The sequence below is a fragment of the Anolis carolinensis genome, unplaced genomic scaffold (assembly GCF_035594765.1).
Source record: "Anolis carolinensis isolate JA03-04 unplaced genomic scaffold, rAnoCar3.1.pri scaffold_12, whole genome shotgun sequence".
Classification (NCBI taxonomy): domain Eukaryota; kingdom Metazoa; phylum Chordata; class Lepidosauria; order Squamata; family Dactyloidae; genus Anolis; species Anolis carolinensis.
Genome location: NW_026943823.1, coordinates 9,394,946 through 9,414,723, shown reverse-complemented (window position 1 = coordinate 9,414,723; position 19,778 = coordinate 9,394,946). Strand labels below are relative to the sequence as shown.

Sequence of the window (19,778 nt, the reverse complement as noted above, 5' to 3'; positions counted from 1 at the left end):
TCCGCCCTTCTCACCCCGAAGGGGACTCAGGGAGGATTACAATGAACATATATATGGCAAACATTCAATGCCATCAGACAAACAACATACAGTATAGACACACACAGAGGCAATTTTAACATTTCCAGCTTCATGAGGCTCAATTCTGGCCACAGGGGGAGCTGTTGCTTCATCATCTACGAGTGAAACTGAGTGCTGTACTTCCTCATTCCTTTCCATGTGCTGCTGGCAGTTTTATGGTGTTGTAAATTAGTTAAATTAGCCTTCTGCATAAAGCATACCTAAATTTCCTAGTTGACAGATGCAACTGTCTTTCGGGCTGCTTAGGTAAACAGCAAGACGGGCTATTTAATGGTTGGGAGCTTAACCCTACCCGGGCTTCAAACTCATGACCTCTCGGTCAGTAGTGATTTATTGCAGCTGGTTACTAGCCAGCTGCGTCACAGTTGTGTTGTTCTTAGACACCTCCTAGAAGCAATGCCACAATAGAGAGGGTTGGTATTTCTTTTAGTTCTCCCTAAGCTCTCACCAATCTACTCAGATAAGGGGATGGTTGTTAATGTGGGGTTTGTGTATTGATAGTGTTTAAATGCAATTTGTGTCATGCTGGTATTGCAACTGATTGCATCATCCAGAATGTACCATAGTGTGGAAAGAGTTAATTGCCAAGAAGCTATGATGACCTTGTTGTGTGGCTGGAACTAGGGAATATCCAGACACAAGTGTTTTGTGCATTACTGATTGCGTCAGTTCAGTCGAGATCTGTCTGCCTAGGAGTTGAGTTCTGTCTGCTTAGAGTTTGAGTCCTGTGTTCATCTTTCGTCTGTTAGTCTGTTTGTGTTGATATAGTAAAACTTTGTAAATAGTTTTATCAACGTCTCTTCATTCTGTGCTACACTGCTTCCATCCAACTATTGCTGCGCTGCAAATACTCTGACAATGGTTCCCTTTCTGTTAAGAGTTGAAGTACAGTATTTATCTTGACCTGTGGACAACTCAATCCAGGTTTTATGGGTTGGCTTTTTGACTAAAATATCTAGACTTACGGTATTATATATGCCACTAGCTGTGCCCGGCCACGCGTTGCTGTGGCGTTGTCTGGTGGTGTTGGTGAGAAATTGTTGAGATAGTGGTGGTATTGAATGTCTGTTGTATGGTTGTCTTTGTGTTTAGTATGCATTTGGTTGTTTGTGTACTGTGAAAGTGGTGAGGATAGAGGGGGTCTATGTCCCTGTGTAGTATTGTATAGTATTTATACGTTGTCCATGTGTTGTGAATGCTTGGATTGTGATGTTGGGTGCTTAATTTGTATAATCATTATGTAATTTGATGTTTAATAGGCTTTTTCTGAAGCCCTTCTTATTATCCAACATATTCACTTATCCAACGTTCTGCCGGCCTGTTTATGTTGGATAAGTAAGACTCTACTGTATATTTATAATCTTATATTATCTGTTTAGAACTGGATTATATGAGTCCCCTTCTTCACAGCTGTATAAAATGCACAGTGAAGTGGATTATATGGCAGTGTGGACTCAAGATAATTCAGTTCAAAGCAGATAATATAAGATTATAAATGGGTTATATAGCTGTGTCTTCAGGGAGATGGAGGTGGGGAATAATAATAATAATAATAATAATAATAATAATAATAATAATAATTACAGTTCCTTGACAAAATTGAAGGAAAAGCTGATAAGAAGAAGACCTGGCTCTGTAGGTTATATAGCTGTGAGGAAGGGCCTTGAGTCTACACTGCCATATAATCCAGTTAAAATCAGATAATCTGTGGAAAAGGCCTAAGTGAGGTCTAACTGTGCCTGTTCCCTGGGCTGAGTGGGTTGCTAGGAGACCAAGTGTGCGGAGCTTAGCCCTCTAACTGGCAGCAATTGGATAAAAATAATTATTCCTGTCGCTCTAATTAGGACTTTATTTTTCTTTTGTTTTTGTTGTATCAACCTAGAGCCATGGATGATGGGTTGTGTTGTCAAATTTTGAGGTTTGGGGGCCTGTTGTTTTGTTGGTTTGTCCGGTGCCCTGATTCCATCACTCTTTTATATACATAGATAGTATGCCCTTCACTTTATTCTGTTGTTCCCCACAACATTCTCCTTGCCCCCTTGACTCCCAGCTTAAGTTTCTATCTGCTCTTCATCTTGAGTTCAATAATTTATAGCGACAAGGGTTTGTGTTTTGCAAACAAAGCAGTGAGCATTCTAAAGCCTTTTCCTAGGCTAAATTTCCAAGGATATTGTGTGTGTTTCATCGGGGAGAGTGTTAGGAGAGGATTTGATTACAGTCCCATTTGCAACCAAACCGTTAGGTCACGTTTTCCGCAGCATTACGAGGTGGCCTTTCCAGTTCGAGTTGCTTTCAGGGGAGCCGAGGCTATTTTCAGCACCTTGTACACCCCAAATTGCCGCACAGCCGAGAAACACTCTCTGTGTTGTGAATATCCCGTGTCGGCCACCAAGGGCTGAGAACAGGAAACAAACATGTTTTATAATGTGTTTCACATTGAAATAATTAAAGGGAATTGTTGCTTGCAGGGAAATGTGTCTTTAAAAATTAACCCTGAGTTTTGCACTGACACATCTCATTTGTTTAAAATGTTTCCTTGGCATTTCCCTCCCTTCCTATTAAGCGAAATGTAATAACAGTAAGAGTGGGGAAAAGAAGGGGGGAAAAGGAAAATAGACAGAAAACAAAAAGTCAGGATTAGGTGGGAAAGAAAATCCATCCTTGCGATGCTTGTTCACGCAAGCCATTCTTGTGAGGACTGTGCTTGTGACTTGGGATAAAAGGCTTAACTCTGGATTAAGAATCCAAATGGTCCCCACGCTCCTGAATGAAGAAGGAGCCAGTCAAGATGTGTGTTTAAGGTTCACGGTTTCATTGAATGCTACCAACAAAGACCAGGAATCCCAACTTAGAGGTTCATTTTCTATCTGGGTGAGAAGACAGAGAAGCAACTTCTTCCATCTCTTCCAAACAAAGGAATCCTCCCACTTTCAGATGGATGGTTGCCATCCTCTAGTTGCTCAGATCCATAAAACACATTTTCAGATATTACTCAATATAAATTAATTCATTGTTGACTTTTTTCTAACCTGTTTCAAAAAATTGTTACCATTTATGCATTGATTGAAATAGTATGGCCAGCATGGTGTCCTGAATTGGTTTAAATAGCTGCTTAAATAGCTGTTAGTAGGAGTAACTGATTTTAATGTTTGTGTATATTTATAGTTATTTTATGTCCCGGCATGGAGTATTTGCCGTATATATGTTGTGCTCCACCCTGAGTCCCCTTTGGGGTGAGAAGGGTGGAATATAAGTGTTTTAAATAAATAATAAATAAATATAGTGCAATGGTGAAGGGGCTGAACAAATCTTTCCTTAGTCTATGACAATAATAATAATAATAATAATAATAATAATAATAATAATGATAATGCATGGAAAGTTCCTTGACAAAATTGAAGGAAAAGCTGATAAGGAGAAGACCTGGCTCTGGCTCACAAATGGGACCCTGAAGAAGGAGACAGAAGGCCTGATCCTTGCAGCCCAGGAGCAAGCCATCAGAACAAATGCAATTAAGGCCAAGATCGAAAAATCAGCTGATGACCCAAAATGCAGACTGTGCAAGGAAGCTGATGAAACCATTGATCATCTCCTCAGCTGCTGTAAGAAAATCACACAGACAGACTATGAACAGAGGCACAACTATGTGGCCCATATGATCCATTGGAACTTATGCCTCAAGTACCACCTTCCAGCAGCAAAGAACTGGTGGGATCACAAACCTGCAAAAGTATTGGAAAATGAGCACGGAAAGAGACTGTGGGACTTCCGAATCCAGACTGACAAAGTTCTGGAACACAACACACCAGACATCACAGTTGTGGAAAAGAAAAAGGTTTGGATCATTGATGTCGCCATCCCAGGTGACAGTCGCATTGACAAGAAACAAAAGGAAAAACTCAGCCGCTATCAGGACCTCAAGATTGAACTTCAAAGACTCTGGCAGAAACCACTGCAGGTGGTCCCAGTGGTGATGGGCACATTGGGTGCTATGCCAAAAGATCTCAGCCGGCATTCGGAAACAATAGACATTGACAAAATTACGATCTGCCAACTGCAAAAGGCCACCCTACTGGGATCTGCACACATCATCCGAAAATACATCTCACAGTCCTAGTCACTTGGGAAGTGTTCGACTTGTGATTTTGTGATACAAAATCCATCATATCTATCTTGTTTGCTGTGTCATAATAAAATAATAATAATAATAATAATAACAACAACAACGATCTGTCAACTGCAAAATGCGATGCTACTGGGATCTGCACGCATCATTCAAAAATCAGACAGTCCTAAACACTTGGGGAGTGTTCGACTTGTGATTTTGTAATACAAAATCCAGCATATATATCTCGTTTGCTGTGTCATACTCTGCCTTTGTGTCAATAATAATAATAATAATAATAATAATAATAATAATAATAATAACAATAATAATATACTTTATTTATATTCTGCTCTATCTCCTCAATGGGACTCAGGGTGGATTACAGAACACACATACAGCAAACATTCAATGCCATTATACAATTAACAAAGACAGACAATACACAACAGAGGTTATCTTATTTCTGGCATCTTGCAGACTGTGCGCGACTCTGGTCATAGGTGTGTGTATGTGTGTGTTTTGTCACTCCATCTTCCATGCCAAGGAGCTTTGTCATCCTTAGACGTCCTCCTGATTGATGTCCTTAAGGGTGTCTTTTTATTACCTCCCTGCTAAAAGTGGTACTTATTTATCTACTCGCATTTCTGCTTTCTATCTGCTAGGTGGGCAGGGAGCTGGGCCTGACGGTGGGTGCTCACCCCGACCCGGGTTTGAACTGCCGACCTTTTGATCAGCAGGATTTTCTTCAAAGAGCAGTTTAGCTCACTGTGCTAAGTCCGGCCCCCACTATTTCTCAGCAAAGCCATCTTTCTGGATTATCCAACGTATTTTTGTAGTCAATGTTTTCAATATATCATGATATTTTGGTGCTAAATTTGTAAATACAGTAATTACTGCATAGCATTACTGCGTATTGAACTGCTTTTTCTGTCAAATTTATTGTATAACATGATGTTTTGGTGCTTAATTTGTAAAATCATAACCTAATTTGATGTTTAATAGGCTTTTCCTTAATCCTTATTATCCAACATATTCACTTATCCAACGTTCTGCCGGCCCGTTTATGTTGGATAAGTGAGACTCTACTGTATATGGCAGGGGGAGAGAACAATGCAAAGATTCAATGTACTTCAGTGGCTTCTTGTGATACAAATAGAGACAACAACAACAATATATATATATTGTCATACATGGGTTGCTTCAGTGGTATTTTCATTAGGTCACTATATATTTTTTTACTGATGGCAAAACATTCTCTCTCGGTCTCTGAGAATATTACAGGAAGCCCTCAAGGAGTAGTCATTAATTCACAGGGGGAAATGCAGATGGAAAAAGGAGGAAAACTGCATTAATTGAAGGAGAGGGAAGCAAGGTGTGATTAACTTCCCAAAATATTGGATTATAAATAGAAAATAGTCTAGTTTGACAGTGCATCACAATACCTGAGTTTATTCAGCTCGTCCGTGCTAGAATGTCTGTCCTATTGCCCAAGTCTTGAAATTTCCAGTCTGTCAAATCAGTATCTTGAATATCAATACAGTGTTCCCTCACTACTTTGCGGTTCACTTTTTGCGGATTCGCTGTTTCGCGGTTTTTCAATAAACTCTTAAAGACTATAATAAATCATAAAAATTACAATTTACAGCCTAAGGAAGAGAGGAAAGAGAAGGGAGAGAAAAGGAGCCCAAGCAGTAACGGGAGGAGAAGGAGGTGATTTATCAACACACGATTGGTTGATAAAGACTTAAAATAGTGTATAACTACTAAAATAATGTATAAATATTAAAATAAATATAGAGTCCCTATTTTGTGGATTTTCACTTATTGCAGATGGCTCTGGAACATAACCCCAGCGACAAGTGAGGGAAAACTGTATAGCTGAGTGAATGGAGTAGATGTGTTCCTGAGCGCTGCTTCTTTAACTGAAAATTTGGTATCTGACACCAAAATGGCATGGAAAGAACAGGGTTTGGATCAACATGTTTCAGCAATTCTTCTTACCCAAAACTAATAGTAGGCACATGCAAAATGAAACAATCAAGTCAGGTAAACCTTGCATAAGTAAATTACATGCGGCTATGGCTGTGGCGCAGGCTGGAGAGCAGCTGCAATGAATCACTGCAATGAATCACTCTGACCAGGAGGTCATGAGTTCGAGGCCCGCTCGGAGCCATGTTTGTCTTGTCTTTGTTCTATGTTAAAAGGCATTGAATGTTTGCCTATATGTGTAATGTGATCCGCCCTGAGTCCCCTTCGGGGTGAGAAGGGCGGAATATAAATGCTGTAAATAAATAAATAAATAAATTGGAACTCCGGTGTCTTAGGGTGCATCCACACTTTAGAATTAATGCAGTTTGATAGCATTTTAAATGTCGTGGCTCAATGCTATGGAGTCCTGGGATTTGTAGTCTGCCAAGGCACCAACAGATGTTGGCTGAGAAGGCAAAAGACCTTGTAAAATTACAACTCCTAGGATTCTATAGCATTTTTTATCTTGTCAGAAGCGACTTGAGAATATACTACAAGTCACTTCTAGTGTGAGAGAATTGGCTGTCTACAGAAAAAGAAAAACCAAACATGCCTGGTTAAGTGATAAAGCTCCCTGAGCCACCAAAAAAATAAAATAAAAAGTTCCATGTTATTAGCATTAATTTAACACAATTAGAACTTCCATAGCCATTTTGTCATTGACAATGACTGTTTTAGCACATTATTGCCGCACAGCATTTTGCCATGTGTACGGCAGTATAAGAAGCTTGTGGATGCCCAGATGTGTTACCATCCTGCTGGGAGGCTTTTCTCATGTCCCCACAAGCTAGAGCTGACAGACAGGAGCTCACCCTGTCTTGCAGATTCGAACCAGCAACCTTCTGGTCAGCAACCCAACCTTTAAGTCAGCAGTCCAGCTGGTACAAGGGTTTAACCCATTGCGGTAGGCTGTTAGGAATTGTGGGAGTTGAAGTCCAAAATACCTGGAGGGCCGGAGTTTGCCCATGCCTTTTCTACATGAATATGGAACAGTCTAAACCAAGACAAAATCCTATGACTTTAAAGGTAACTAAACACAACATCACCTTTTCTTTTTCTTTTTCTTTTTGCAGGATGTTAAAGCATCAGAGCAAACATAGGTCTTTGGTGATGTTTACTTCATTTCAAAATTTACATGAAGTAAACATGATCCTTATTTAGCACAGCCAACATGAGACACCCAGAGCCTTGTGCAATAATGAATTTTCCTAAATTCTGCCCTGCTTGTTTGATCAAAATTTGGGCAAAAACCCGGCATTGAGAAGTTCCGTTTCTCTGCCTTTCCCTTTGATCGTTCTTCTCAACCCGACCAAATGTTGCAGGGAGTATTTAATGAGAGCAAAAAAAAGGAGAAAAATCTCAAGTGAAAGACTTGTGTATCTGAATTCTACCTCCTTTTGATGTTGTTTTAGCTGTCTTGAATTTTGAAAGGAAAAAAACACACCCTTCTCGATATTTTCTCTGAGTCTGTCTGTCAACACTGACTTTAAATCATTACTTTCAGCCAAAAGCCAGAGACTTTCCAAAATTGGCTCTTCTGAGAAATATGTGAAAATACTAATAGTTTCTTTGAAAAAGAAAGAAATAGATTTAGTTTAATGTTAATTCTGAGTTGCAAACAGATGACCTCCAGCTTGTTGTAAAAAAAAATATGACTCAGAAATGGAGATATGGAGAACCCCCATGACCAACAGAAAATACTGGAGAGATATGGGAGGAACTGATAGTGATTTAGGGGAGATGTAGTTCACCTACCTCCAGAGAGCACTGTGAACCCAAACGACTATGGATCTGGACCAAATTTGGCACAAATACCCGATACACCCAAATTTGAATACTGGTGGGGTTGGGAGGCAGATTTATTTTGTCATTTGGAAGTTGTAGTTGCTGGGATTTATAGTTCACCTACACTCAAAGAGCATTCTGAACTCCACCAATGATGGAATTGAACCAAATTTGGCACACAGAACACCCATGACCAACAGCAAATGTTGGAAGCATTTGGTGAGCATTAACCTTGAGTTTGGGATTTGTAGTTCACCTACATCCAGAGAGCACTGTGGATTCCAAACAATGATGGCTCTGGACCGAACTTGGCACGAATACTCAATATGTCCAAATGTGAACACTGATGGAGTTTGGGGAAAATAGATCTTGACATTTGGGAGTTGTAGTTGCTGGGATTTATAGTTCACCTACAATCAAAGAGCATTCTGAACTCCACCAATGATGGAATTGAACCAAACTTGGCACACATGACCAACAGAAAATGCTGGAAGCATTTGGCAAGCATTGACCTAGAGTTTGGGAGTTGTAGTTCACCTACATCCAGAGAGCACTGTGGCTCTGAACCGAACTTGGCATGAATACCCAATATGCCCAAATGTGAACAGTGATAGAGTTTGGGGAAAAGAGATCTTGACATTTGGGAGTTGTAGTTGCTGGGATTTATAGTTCACCTACAATCAAAGAGCCCTTTGAACCCCACCATCCTGTATGAATGTACAAAACAGTCACGATCACTAGTCCAGTTGTCTTCTCATCAGACTTTCTCAACACTCCAAAATTTCTTTTGTTTTTCCAAAATTCGTTTTCAGAATTTTTCAAATTTGGCCCAACCAGAATTAGTTGGGCCAAATCCATCTTTATATAAAGGCAATTATATATGTTCCTAAGTGAGATAGACCCAAGACAGAAGTGACCACCTCAGAATTTAATTTGGAGTGCATCTACAATGCATAATTAATAATAATACTGTAATTATTATTATTATTTATTATGACACAGCAAACAAGATAGATATGCTGGATTTCATATCACAAAATCACAAGTCGAACACTTCCCAAGTGTCTAGGACTGTGTGATGTATTTTTGGATGATGCGTGCAGATCACAGTAGGGTGGCCTTTTGCAGCTGGCAGATCGTAATTTTGTCAATATCTATTGTTTCCAAATGCCGGCTGAGATCTTTTGGCACGGCACCCAGTGTGCCCATCACCACTGGGACCACCTGCACTGGTTTCTGCCAGAGTCTTTGCAGTTCAATCTTGAGGTCCTGATAGCGGCTGGGTTTTTCCTGTTGTTTTTCGTCAATGCGACTGTCACCTGGGATGGCGACATCAATGATCCAAACCTTTTTCTTTTCCACAACTGTGATGTCTGGTGTGTTGTGTTCCAGAACTTTGTCAGTCTGGATTCGGAAGTCCCACAGTATCTTTCCGTGCTCATTTTCCAATATTTTTGCAGGTTTGTGATCCCACCAGTTCTTTACTGCTGGGAGGTGGTACTTGAGGCATAATTTCCAATGAATCATTTGGGCCACATAGTTGTGCCTCTGTTTGTAGTCTGTCTGTGTGATTTTCTTACAGCAGCTGAGGATATGATCAATGGTTTCGTCGGTTTCCTTGCACAGTCTGCATTTTGGGTCATCAGCTGATTTTTCGATCTTGGCCTGAAATGCCTTTGTCCTGATGGCTTGCTCCTGGGCTGTAAGGATCAGGCCTTCTGTCTCCTTCTTCAGGGTCCCATTCGTGAGCCAGAGCCAGGTCTTCTTCTTATCAGCTTTTCCTTCAATTTTGTCAAGGAACTGTAATTATTATTATTATTATTATTATTATTATTATTATTATTCCCCACCTCCATCTCCCTGTAGGGACTCGGGGTGGCTAACATGAGGCCAAGCCCAGGTAATCACAATAAAACAAGATAACATACATACATAACACACATCATCGACAGTAAAAATTAAAACAGAATAAAAACACATTTATACACAATGCAGTTTGACATCACTTTAACTCCCATGGCTCAGTGTTATGAAACCATGAGAGTTGTAGCTTCTTTGCCAAAGAGTGCTGGTGCTTCACAACACTATAACTCCCATAATTCTACTGTACTAATAGTGCAGTGTAGACGCACCCTTTCTCGACCATTTTGAAAGGGGCGCAGCTCTTCTCATTTTTAAACACATGTTTGGATCTGTTTCACGTGTGCATCCACTTCCATTAACCTAGCGTGCCCACTTGACCATTCCAACCCAAACCATATTCCTTTGACATAACCCCAGTTTTCTGTAGTACTTATTCCAAAGCCTCTGCTTTTCTTGGAATATAGTACGTTTTGATTTTGAATCACTTGAAAACAAAGCAAAGCAAAACAAAAGCTCTCCACGGCATGCATTATTTTCTGTTCAGATAGCATGATACAGCATGTCTTTAAACCAGGATGTGAAATGTCAAAGGAAAAAAAAGCAATTAATCTACTCGATGCATGTATTTGACAGGGGGGAAAAAAATCCTTGGATCTGATGCATTTTTTAAAAAATAAGCGCACGGTTTTTCTGCCTAAAACATGCAGACGGAATTCCTGCAGGGAAATGGTTAATCTATTTTTAACTAAAGCTTACTTTTGTAATCTATCCAATGCTTAGAGTTCTGTCATTGATCTATGATTTATGTGTTTTAAACCACCTCTTGGCTGTAACATTGGTTTCTATCCAGGGTGCTGAGTTGAATACTAATTGCGAGATCAAATTTATGCTGTTGGACTAAGCAGCTGATGGGAGTTTTCCTCGCAGGGCGCCCATAAAGCATGCCACGGTGGAACCTCAGAGAAATGGGGTTGTTGTTTTTTATATATATAGGGGTGGGAGAGAATGAGAGGAACGTGTGTGTGCGTTTGTGTACACACAAGGGGGAGGGTATCCCTTTCAAAGGTTTTTTATGCACAAAAGCTTTGCACGTTGAGGGCTTATTTGATGTCTGCGGCATGAGGTTTGCGGCTCAGTGTGCTGTGGAGATGCAGGGACTTTGTATGGGAGTCAGAGATCTTGATGGTGGCTCTGAATCCATATGTGGGAATTTTGCACATTGCTTTGCATGAATAGCCAAAGCCCCCCTCCATCTCTATAGGTCTTACCAGTGTTCAAGATATGGGAAGAAATGTAGAGGAATGATACATTTCAGAATACCCATTGTCTTGCTTCCCTTGTTGACAGGTCTCTGAATACCAATAGTGGCATTTTAGAAGCTGAAGTCCAAAACACCTGAAGGGCCACAGGTTGTGCACAACTGCGCTAGAATGACACTATGCTTGGGACATTGTGGAGGATGCCAATCTTTTTTTGGGGAGCTGTAGACTGGGATAAGGAACTACATCCCACATTTGAGGCTGATTTAGAGTGCTTTGCGCTAGTTTTTATTAGAAAACTAGCTTGGGGACCCAGCGATGCCCAGGTCATTTGCCCGGGTCATTTGAGAATGGTATTATTTGTCTTTTAATGTTATGTATTCTGTTTGGAGTGGGTGAACTACAATTCCCAGAATCGTGTGGTGCAGTACTCTGTGGATGAGGGTGAACTACTGCAATTTCCAGATTCCTGGGGTAATTGTCTGGAAATATCTATCAGTATCCACAGCAGGCAATATTCAGTCTGTGTGCAAGTCTAGATTAGTCATTGGCTGGGTTCAGTGGTCTTTGGATGGAGGTGAACTACAACTCCCAAAATCAAGGCCCCTTCCCAGAAATACCTGTAGTATGTTCAGTAGGCCATGAGGCTTCTCTGTGTGAAGTGTGGTCCTAGTGCATTGTCGGTGGGGGTCAGTGTTTATCTGGCTGCAGGTGAACTATAACTCCCTTTTCCCCAAACCTGTCCAATATGTTGTATTGGTTATGGGGGCTCTGTGTGCCAAGTGTGATGCTCATTCATTGCAGGTGAACTATAAATCCCAGTACCTACTACTCCTCAACTTCCAGTCCAGTACCCCTCCAAACCCACCAGTAGTCAAATCTGGGCATATCGGGTCTGCATGGCAAGTTTGGCCGAGAGCCATCATTGTTTGGGTTGATAGCGTTCTGGGTGTAGGTTAACTACAACTCCTGTATATTCCTCAGTAGGAGTCACAGGGCTCTGACTTGATGCATGGTGAACTACAACTTCTACCATATGGAGTCAATCCCTAAACTCCTCCAGTAAGTTTAGTTGAAGCTCAGTTCTGCTCTGTTTGTTATGCAGAGATTGGAAAGGAAAGAGCAGTGGGCGGGGCCATGCAAATTCCACAGCAATGGAGAACCCTGGGATGTCTGCCTGTGGTGGAGGACAATGCAAAATCTAGGATGAAATGGTCCCCAAACGAAAGCATTCCTTGGGTGGTGGGCCGTAGTGTTTGGGAAGGACATTGGCAGGGGCTGGGCTGCATGTTCATGGTGCTCGCTGTAACCACAATGTCAGTGGAAAAGAGTGACTTGCTAGCTTCTCATCACTGGGAAGTGTAGTCTGTTTGTGGAGGTTGGAGGCTGTCTGTGTGAGCAGACACCTGTGCCACATACACACATACGGGTTTTTGCTTTTATTATGGATTTAGATTTAGATTAGATTTAGATTTAGATAGATTAGATTAGATTTAGATTTAGATAGATTTAGATTTAGATTAGATAGATTTAGATATGATCATAAACTCTTAGGATTATGATACCAATATGGTTAGATATTGGTGCAGAGTAGCAAAAACACACAGAATACTAGGGGTTTATGTGAGCAGAGGTAAGAAAAACAAAATAGCCAGCCTCTCTTTCCCTTAAAGAGTCATGTGCATAAAAATAAACATTAGAGACACCAAAAGTAAAATAATAAAGGTATGTTTACTCACAATCTTGTATGATGTTGGTCATACAGATAAAACATCTTAGTTCCAAAGAATATAGTTCAGGATACAAAAATATAGTAGGCTAGGATCATGCAGGGCCTATCTCCATCAGGATACTACATATCTCTTCCGCGTGTGTGCATGGCAGGATCAAGAGAGAGAACAAAAGAAAGTCTCCCCTTATATACCCCAAATTCTAAAGGTGTACATCATGTTCTGTATGTCCCCAGAAAGGATACTCCCATTGCCCACTTCACATGCAAAACCCCTAAATTGGTGCCATCAACTTTGGAATGCAGCTTTGGCTCAGGTTACTAAGCAACAAACAAACAAACTACATAAACCATCCCACATTGAAAATGCATGCATGATTGCTAGATAACCCAGGCAAAATTGTCCCCCCCCCCATTGGTAATATTTTTGAAGCTTATTTTGGGGTTCTTTTGGCCAGTTTTCTGCCCCAAGTCTGGCAGAATTTCACTTCATTTTCCTTCATTTCCCTTATTTAATATATTTTCATTTTTAATATCTTATTCCCTATCTAAGTAGCACAAAGACCTTCCTCTTCCATGAGTGATATTCTCTCTCCATCTCTTTTTCCGGACTGTTGGGCCCCTTTCATCCTCATTCTACTCTGACCCAAACCTTCAACTCCTTCCTTTCCAGAAGAACCTTCACTAGAACCTCTATGAGGTTAAATGTATTGTCAAAGGCTTTCATGGCCAGAATCACTGGGTTGCTTTGAGTCCTTCAGGCTGTATGGCCATGTTCCAGAAGCTTTCTCTCCTGACGTTTCGTCCACATCTATGGCAGGCACCCTCAGAGGTTATGCGGTATGTTGACATACCTGCCATTATGGCCACCTGGTAAAGCTGAAGAAGCCAGCTTAGCCGAAGTAAAATAGCTAAAACGGATCAGTGCACAAGTCTAATATTCATGTGATAATGCAGGGACAGATATATTTAGCATTTGCAATCTTCCTAACTCCTAGTCATGATCCGGGGAGTCATGTAGCCTAACCCAGTGATGTGAGTGAACAAACACATAGGTCTGGGAATATTTCCTCATGTATTGTATTATGCGCCTTTATTTTGACACATGTCGAGCAGGCAATGTGATTTATGAAGACTTCATCATATGCCAGTGAACGTTCAGCAATGTATTTTATTAGGGGTAATGAAGTCTTAGTGGCATCATCCTTGCTTTGTCTCTTTTCCCTTCCCCGCCCTCTGAACATCAAAAGAGGATCACCGTTTTCCCCATCAGCAATGCAATTCTTCCAGCATTGCACAAATCCTCCATCTGTGTATGTGTTAGCGATGGTTGGATTCGTCTACTCCTGCCCTGTGTCAATTTTACACATGTTCATTCATAAGTACTTCAAATAAAAGAACAAAAGCTGGCATTGTTTTTGAACAATATTCTTTTTTTAAATGGAGTATTCATTAATGTATGCATTTTTATCCTAGAGTGGAGACTTTACATTTTTTTACATCCTTTCTTCATTATTTATTTCTTTTAAGATATTTCTATATTCCCTCCCAGCCCACGAGGGCTCCTGAGGCAACGGACAAATGAAAGCAATTAAAACAGTCATTCTGATTTGTGCGTTTGTCCAGAAAGTGAGAACTGGGTTGGTTCACTTGAACAAAATCTACAGACATCCCCATTATTTTGAATGTGTGGGAAGGCAGAAAAAGGGGAATCTAGTTAGAAATGTTTCATAAGGGCATTGAAAGATATATTATCAGCACAATATGGAGTCTTGGTTCCGTCATTCCCAATGAAAACAAAACATAAACATACATGAATATTTTTGGTCATGCGTCTATATATGTTGCCAGTTCCACTCCTGTCCATGTTCCTATTGCATGCTTTTTTCCATTAGTGGCTTCAACATTGAACACTGGAGGCCAGGGTTCAAATCTCTGCCCAGCCGTGGCAACTTAGTGTTGATTTTGGGCAAGTCATATTCCCTCAGCCTCAAAAGAAGGCAATGGCAAACCACTCTGAATAAATCTTGATGAGAAACCTCTGTGATAGGATCACCATAAGTTGGACACAACTGTTGGCCTACAAAGACTTACATTGCCCATGTTTGAGTTGTAGTTGTCCTACAATGACTTATTTGGTCCATGTTTTAGTTGAGGCTGGCCTACAAAGACTTACATGGCCTGTGTTTTACTTGTAGTTGGCCTACAAAGACTTATATGATCCATGTTTGAGTTCTAGTTGGCCTACAATGACTTATTTGATCCATGTTTGAGTTGAGGCTGCCCTACAAAGACTTACATGGCCTGTGTTTTACTTGTAGTTGGCCTACAAAGACTTATGTAATCCCTGTTTGAGTTCTAGTTGGCCTACAATGACTTATTTGGTCCATGTTTTAGTTGAGGCTGGCCTACAAAGACTTACACGACCTGTGTTTTACTTGTAGTTGGCCTACAAAGACTTATGTAATCCCTGTTTGAGTTCTAGTTGGCCTACAATGACTTATTTGGTCCATGTTTTAGTTGAGGCTGGCCTACAAAGACTTACATGGCCTGTGTTTTACTTGTAGTTGGCTTACAAAGACTTATATGATCCATGTTTGAGTTCTAGTTGGCCTACAATGACTTATTTGATCCATGTTTGAGTTGAGGCTGCCCTACAAAGACTTACATGGCCTGTGTTTTACTTGTAGTTGGCCTACAAAGACTTATGTAATCCCTGTTTGAGTTCTAGTTGTCCTACAATGACTTATTTGGTCCATGTTTTAGTTGAGGCTGGCCTACAAAGACTTACACGGCCTGTGTTTTACTTGTAGTTGGCCTACAAAGACTTATGTAATCCCTGTTTGAGTTCTAGTTGGCCTACAATGACTTATTTGGTCCATGTTTTAGTTGAGGCTGGCCTACAAAGACCTACATGGCCTGTGTTTTACTTGTAGTTGGCCTACAAAGACTTATATAATCCGTGTTTGAGTTCTAGTTGGCCTACAATGACTTATTTGATCCATGTTTGAGTTGAGGCTGGCCTACAAAGACTTACATGGCCTGTGTTTTACTTGTAGTTGGCCTACAAAGACTTATATAATCCGTGTTTGAGTTCTAGTTGGCCTACAATGACTTATTTGGTCCATGTTTTAGTTGAGGCTGGCCTACAAAGACTTACATGGCCTGTGTTTTACTTGTAGTTGGCCTACAAAGACTTATATAATCCGTGTTTGAGTTCTAGTTGGCCTACAATGACTTATTTGATCCAAGTTTGAGTTGAGGCTGCCCTACAAAGACTTACATGGCCTGTGTTTTACTTGTAGTTGGCCTACAAAGACTTATATAATCCGTGTTTGAGTTCTAGTTGGCCTACAATGACTTATTTGGTCCATGTTTTAGTTGAGGCTGGCCTACAAAGACTTACACGGCCTGTGTTTTACTTGTAGTTGGCCTACAAAGACTTATATGATCCATGTTTGAGTTGTAGTTGGCCTCCAATGATTTATTTGGTCCATGTTTGAGTTGAGGTTGGCCTACAAAAACTTACATAGCCTGTGTTTTACCGTAGTTGGCCTACAAAGACTTAAATAGTCTGTGTTTGAGTTGTAGTTGGCCTACAATGACTTATTTGGTCCATGTTTGAGTTGGGGTTGGCCTACAAAGATTTACATGGCCTGTGTTTTACTTGTAGTTGGTCTACAAAGACTTATATTGTCCGTGTTTGAGTTATAGTTGGCTTACAATGACTTATTTGGTCTATGTTTGTGTTGGGATTGGCCTACAAAGAGAGACCAGTGAATTGGACCAACAGCAAATCAAGACTCAACTCTGCCAAAATGACTATTGTATCACTTTCTTACAGCAAAAGGGGGGCATAGTGAAGTCATTAATACTTGGATTAATAGGTTGTTGGTGGGAAATAAAGTTATGAAAATTTTCATCGCAATAGAAGTACGAATTGGACTTGATTTCACTTAAGCCAAGTGTTAAAATAAAATCATCTCAAATCATTTGAGCAATATGAAACTTAACTTGGTAACAGGCGAAAGTCCTCGATTAAGATCAGACTCTTTAGAGGGGGTTGAGACGGAAAATGAAACAAAAAACCCATGGAATCCCACAAACCTCTGACAAACAACTCATTGCGGTAACTGATACGATGCTTCTCTCTTATCTTGTATATCTCTGGGAGTTTTGTTCCCTTGGCGGAAAAAATAACTTGCACTTTCAACAGCCCTGTTTATCATGAAATAAGGCAGAAAGAAAGAAAAGAAAGCAAGGAAAAAGTGAAATGTAATATTTAGTGCCCCACTTTACCTCCCTGTGAGAGGTTTTAAAGAACTCTCTCCCTCTTTTCTTTCATATTTACAAGGGGATGTTTTCCCTGCCATACGAAGATTGACTGATGCAATCATATTGTAAGGAGTGAACCACATTCTTTGAAGAAGTCCTTTCTTCTTTGAACAGTTATTTATTTTATGGACTTCATAACATTTTTTGTTCTTTCTCTCCCCCCTTTAGGGCCCACCAACACTTTAAGTTAACCAGGGCTATTGATCAGAATGAATTGACGTCTGCAAAGGCAAGCTAATCCAGTTTATACTGGAATCCTGCATATAACAGCATAAGATCTGAAAGTCCTGTTCAAAGAAACCTACATCATGGTAAGTGACTGTACTTATTATGTCTTCCTAGGCTGTGCAAAAAGGGTTCCTAGAAGTAGAATAATAATAATAATACAGTAGAGTCTCACTTATCCAAGCCTCGCTTATCCAAGCCTCTGGATAATCCAAGCCATTTTGGTAGTCAATGTTTTCAATATATCGTGATATTTTGGTGCTAAATTCATAAATACAGTAATTAAAATATAACATTGCTGCGTATTGAACTACTTTTTCTGACAAATTTGTTGTATAACATGATGTTTTGGTGCTTCATTTGTAAAATCATAACCTAATTTGATGTTTAATAGGCTTTTCCTTAATCCCTCCTTATTATCCAAGATATTCGCTTATCCAAGCTTCTGCCGGCCCATTTAGCTTGGATAAGTGAGACTCTACTGTAATAATAATAATAATAATAATAATAATAATAATAATAATAATAATAGTTGTTGTTGTTATTATTATTATTATTATTATTATTATTATTATTATTATTATTATTGAACAGTTTGCCATGCCAAAAGATCTCAACGGCATTTGGAAACAATAGACATTGACAAAATTACAATCTACCAACTGCAAAAGGCCACCCTACTGGGATCTGTGCGCATCATCCGAAAATACATCACACAGTCCTAGACACTTGGGAAGTGTTCGACTTGTGATTTTGTGATACGAAATCCAGCATATCTATCTTGTTTGCTGTGTCATACAATAAAATAATAATAATAATAATAATAATAATAATAATAATAACAACAACAACAACAACGATAATAACCTGCAAACCTGCAAAGGTAGTGGAAATGAACATGCAAACATACTGTGGGACTTCTGAATCCAGACTGACAAAGTTCTGGAACACAACACACCAGACATCACAGTTGTGGAAAAGAAAAAGGTTTGGATCATTGATGTCACCATCCCAGGTGACAGTCGCATTGATGAAAAACAACAGGAAAAACTCAGCCGCTATCAGGACCTCAAGATTGAACTTCAAAGACTCTGGCAGAAACCAGTGCAGGTGGTCCCGGTGGTGATGGGCACACTGTGTGCCTTGCCAAAAGATCTCAGCGGGCATTTGGAAACAATAGACATTGACGAAATTACGATTCTGCCAACTGCAAAAGGCCACCCTACTGGGATCTGCACGCATCATCCGAAAATTTATCACACAGTCTTAAACGCTTGGGAAATGTTCGACTTGTGATTTTGTGATACGAAATCCAGCATATCTGTCTTGTTTGCTGTGTCATACAATAATAATAATAACAATAATAAACAATAGGCATTGACAAAATTATGATCTGCCAACTGCAAAAGGCCACCCTACTGGGATCTGCACGCATCATCCGAAAATACATCACACAGTCCTAGACAATTGGGAAGTGTTCAACTTGTGATTTTGTGATACAAAATCCAGCATATCTGTCTTGTTTGCTGTGTCAAATAATAATAATAATAATAATAATAATAATAATAATAATAATAATAATAATAATAATAATAGCTGCAGAAGGGCACCTTACTGGGATCTGCATGCATTATTCACCGATACATCACACAGCCCTAGACACTTGGGAAGTGTCCAGCGTGTGATCCAGTACAACAGCCCGCAGAGTGTCTGCTGCGGACTCAACTTGTTGTGTTTCAAATAATAATAACAACAACAATAATAACTTTATTTTTGTATGCCATCTCCCCAAAGGGACTCGGAGCGGCTCACACGGGGCAAGCCCAATCAACATCATAATATCATAAATAAACAGTTTAGAGCACATACATCATACTTAAAAATAGAATAATCAACTATAGTGTAAAATAACTTAAAATTATAAAAGCATAAAATATAAAAACACTCTTAATCATAAGGGTTGGAAGGGATCCCCTAGGCCACTAAATCCAACCTTCCAAAGTAATAAATCCCTCTAGAACAGACATGGGCAAACTTCGGCCCTCCTTGTCCAAAGAGCTAGTGTTTACATAGCAGAGGAAAAGCCAGATGTGGTGCGGTTTCATGGGCTACCTTATTAGGTTTCTTTCTAAACTCTTCTAGGTTTCTGACAGCAAGCTATGTCAGTGACCACCAGACAGGAAACCCGGCTTTAGACGGAAAAGGCTGCTGAAAGGAATCAGCTTCCTTTCGCCTTTGTCAGTGTTATGCCGGAGGAGCTGAAATGAGCAAGTGATGAGTGTGCTTGCTTTTTAGAAATCTGAAGCAGGTTTTCGCAAATACCTTTTTTTTTAAAAAAAAAGAATGATGGAAAAGTTGGAGTTGT

General features: G+C 40.0%; 1 long non-coding RNA gene across 1 annotated transcript in view; it reads left to right on the top strand.

Moving 5' to 3' along the window:
* LOC103279452 (uncharacterized) overlaps positions 1–19,778 on the top strand; it is a 146,616-nt gene that overhangs the window by 91,225 nt on the left and 35,613 nt on the right. Inside the window, exon 4 of the long non-coding RNA XR_010001077.1 lies at positions 17,357–17,499. This is a non-coding gene — a long non-coding RNA (uncharacterized LOC103279452). The remainder of the gene's footprint in view (positions 1–17,356; positions 17,500–19,778) is intronic.